The following is a 4,133-nucleotide window of genomic DNA, read 5'->3' as shown; positions in this document are numbered from 1 at the left end:
TCTACGGCCGTTCTGCATGCCGTGTATTAAAAAAGAAACCCTTGGCTTAAAAGCCTTGAAAATGTCCTAGAATAAAATCAAACAGGGAAAGTTGCTTTTAAATGTATTGTCGGCTTTCACGGCCGGAGAACGATGGTTGTTGTGGGTTTTCCGGGCTGTATTGCCGTGGTCTTGGCATTGTAGTTCCTGACGTTTCGCCAGCAGCTGTGGCTGGCATCTTCAGAGGTGTAGCACCAAGTGTAGGTGTAGCACTCAGTGTAGGTGTGACACTGAGAGATCTCTGTCCTTTGGTGCTACACCTCTGAAGATGCCAGCCACAGCTGCTGGCGAAACGTCAGGAACTACAATGCCAAGACCACGGCAATACAGCCCGGAAAACCCACAACAACCATTGCTTTTAAATGTTTTAAAACCTAAATCATAAAAATTGGGGGCAGCCAGGGGAGGGGTGTGTGTGGACTGGCATGCCAACTCACTTTGTGGGCCTCCAGAAATCTCTCGAATGTCCCACTGGCTTTCCAGCAGGAGTGGAAGTTGGCAAAGCGACCTACTTCACAGTCAACGCTACAGCAGCCAGAAGGGCCAAGCTGGACGTCCACTTCACTGGGCCAGGAAAGAGAGGTGCCGTTCAAGACTTTGAAATAATACATCACCATGACAACACCTATACTGTCAAATATACCCCAGTTCAGCAAGTAAGTGAGGGCAGAGGGGGTGGGGTGGGCATCAACCATGGACTGTTTTTTAGTTCATCCTAGAAAGCATGCTGGAAAGTAGCGTTGCCAGCCTCCAAGTGGTGACTGGAGATCTCCCGGAGCTACAGGTGACAGAGATCAGTTCCCCTGGAGAAAATGGCGGCTTTCGAGGATGCGCTCTGTGGCATATCCTACTGAGGCCTTTCCCCTCCTCAAACCCTGCCCTCTCCAAGGCTCCACCTTCAAAATCTCCTGGAATTTCCCATTTTCCCAGACGGGGCAGAAGTCAGCTTCTGGAAGAGCGTGGGAAAGAATGTAGAATCCCAGGATGCCTTGCGATTGTGAGAGAACCGAGTGGCAGTTGGTTGTAAAGGTTCTAATTTAGGGATCTTCGTTCCAAACATGTCATCTCCCATAATGGAGGAAACCTGCCCATGGTCTTTGGGGAGAAGTCAGCCTCAAACCTGCCCAGTGAACTAACTTCTAAGTTAACTAGTCAAAATTCTGGAAAAACTGGGCATTGCAATGCTAATTATGTAAATATTGCCCCTCAAGGTATAGCTAATGGCAGCTCTTGTCTTTTTCAGGGTACCATTGGCGTGAATGTAACCTACGGTGGAAAACACATCTTTAAAAGCCCTTTTATTGTGCCTGTGGTACCCATGTTGGACCTCGGCAACATCAAGATTTCTGGACTTCATGACAGTATGTATCTCAGTGGCTTAACTGCTGGCCCGTGCCTCTTTGCTTCTAACTGCTCTGCATGCTCAACTTGTATAATTCTGCTTCCAAGTTGTGACCATGCACAGCACTGGCCTCTGCTCATGAGGAAACCCCTATCGAGCCTCCTGGGCAAAAAGGCAGAAGAGCAATTTTTACTTGCAGCTTTTGTGACAGATGCTCATTCGGTGTAATGTCAAGTTCAGCCCTCGAAGATGTATTCCCACCCCCACCCCCATGCTTTCATGGAAGGGCAGCGTGCACCTACTTCTGTCCACAGCAGGTGGCATTTAAACTGTTTTGGCGGTGGCTCCCTACCCTTGCAATCTCACCGCCCTGACATGCATCAACTGCTGCATCCTTCAGAGCCCTTCAGGGTTTCTATTAACTATAATAATAATAACATTCGATTTATATACCACCCTTCAGGACAACTTAATGCCCACTCAGAGCGGTTTACAAAGTGTTATTATTACCCCACAACAATCACCCTGTGAGGTGGGTGGGGCTGAGAGAGCTCCAGAGAACTGTGACTCGCCCAAGGTCACCCAGCTGGCTTTGTGGAGGAGTGGGGAATCAAACCCGGCTCTCCAGATTAGAGTCCCGTGCTCTTAACCACTACACCAAACTGGCATGTCTAAACTTACAATCCTGTCCTCAAAGGCTGCTCACAAAGGGCCAAGCTAGAAGTGACGAATGACACTTGAACGGCAAGTGAACAGACTCACGTGCATTCCTCCCTGTTCACTTGCACTCCACTTGCACTCCACTTGATCAGTTAAGAGGGCAAGTGGAGCACAAGTGAACAGGGAGGAATACACGTGAGTCTGTTCACTTGCTGTTCAACTGTCATTCGTCACCTCTAGCTTGGTCCAAAGTTTCCCTTCTGGGAGACATGCCAGGGCCTAATAACTGGAAATGCTCCAAGGCTTCTTTGTTTACCAGGAATCATTAGTCACAATGACAGCCTTCTTTCCCCTTAGCTTAATCCCATCCAAAAATAATTTTTTTCCTCTCCAGGTTTTAGGATAGGCTAGGTCTCAAAATGCTGGCTACCTAGGAATGTGCAGCTGTTTTCAGATCTTGCTGTCAGAATCATAGAATCATAGGGTTGGAAGGGACCTCCAGAGTCATCTAGTCCAACCCCCTGCACAATGCAGGAAAATTGCAACAACCCCCCCCCCTCCCCACACACACACCCAGTGACCCCATGCCCAGAAGATGTCAAAACACCATCAGGATCCATAGCCAAACTGACCTGGGGAAAATTGCTACCTGACCCCAAGATGGTATTGTCCTTACCCTGGGCGTGTAAGAAGGGGCCATGAGAACTAAGCACTGATGTAGCCCTTCCTGCCCTCCCTCTCACGACCTGCCCAGGTTCACAGAATCAGCACTGCTGTCAGGTGGCCATCTTGCCCCTGCTTAAAAACCTCCAAAGAAGGAGAGCCCACCACCTCCTGAGGAAGCCTATTCCCCTGAGGGACCGCTCTATCTGTCAGGAAGTTCTTCCTAATGATTTAATTTTAACCCATTGGTTCTGGTCTGACCTTCTGGGGCAGTGGAAAACAACTCTGTGCCATCCTCTATATAGCAGCCCTTCAAGTACTTGAAGATGGTTATCATATCACCTCTGTTCTTGGTATACTTTAAGGTACTTGGTATGGGGCTGGGTGCAGGGCTTGTAAGCAGGATTTCTTGGCAAGCGGGAATGCTGAGAGCTTGTGAGGTAGCCGTCTGGATCAGCAGTCTGCAGCCCGTGGGTCAGTACTGAACCAAATACGGCTCTTTAAAGATCAGGGCAAGTGGGATATTAGAATAACTTTTGCTTTCAATATGACCCTGCTGAGTAGGTTTATGTTGTCTAATATCGGTCTTAGAATTGCTTATGGTCTGCTTCAGCATTTCTTTAACTCTGTATTGGATTCCTGCTGTATTGGATTCTTTGTAAACTTGCATTTATTTATCCTATGGCATTGTTTGCTGAAATGTCCTTGGCATTGACTGTACTGGACAGACATACAGACACAGAGAGAGAGAGAGAGAGGGACGGATGGACACACGGACGGAGACAGACAGTCAGTCAGTCAGTCAGTCAAATATTTTAGGCAGGCAAATATTTTATGGGACTAAATTGTTGCTTAGAAATACTTTGCAGGTACTTTCCAGAAAAGGAAATAAGAAATTGAACAGTTGCCAGTAATCCAAATGTAACCCACGCACAGCTTTGTGCCAGTGTATTAAAACGATCATGAACTGCAGATCTATTGAGGGGTCTTTGTTGATCTTTTGCTCTGAATTTTGACATCGTTTGGAGCTTTAATTGTCACAGACTGCGGAGCCCTCATCCAGATGAATATCTGACACACAAACTGTTCTTGCAGAGCTGGAAGTGGGCAAAGAGCAAAAGTTCACTGTCACATCCAAGGCGGATGGTGGTCCGGGCCAGGAGGCTGCCAACATCACAGACCCCCACAGCAAACCAGTGCCCTGTAAAGTGGAACCAGGCCTCAGCTCTGACAACAGCGTGAAGTTCATCCTTCCGGAGGAGGGACGCTATCAGGGGGATGTGACTTGCAGTGAAGTGCCTCTCCCTGGCAGCCCCTTCCCTCTGCAGGCTGGACCTCCTCCCGGCCCACCCAAGGTAAGGTCTCTGGGGCTCAGTGTCAGTTTCTGGCAGGTAGATCCCTCAGCCCCTCCCCAGTGAACACACATGGG

This window comes from Eublepharis macularius, chromosome 19 (assembly GCF_028583425.1).
Source record: "Eublepharis macularius isolate TG4126 chromosome 19, MPM_Emac_v1.0, whole genome shotgun sequence".
NCBI classification, from domain to species: Eukaryota; Metazoa; Chordata; class Lepidosauria; order Squamata; family Eublepharidae; genus Eublepharis; species Eublepharis macularius.
The sequence above is the reverse complement of the archived record's forward strand: the minus strand, read 5'-3'. Positions refer to the sequence as shown.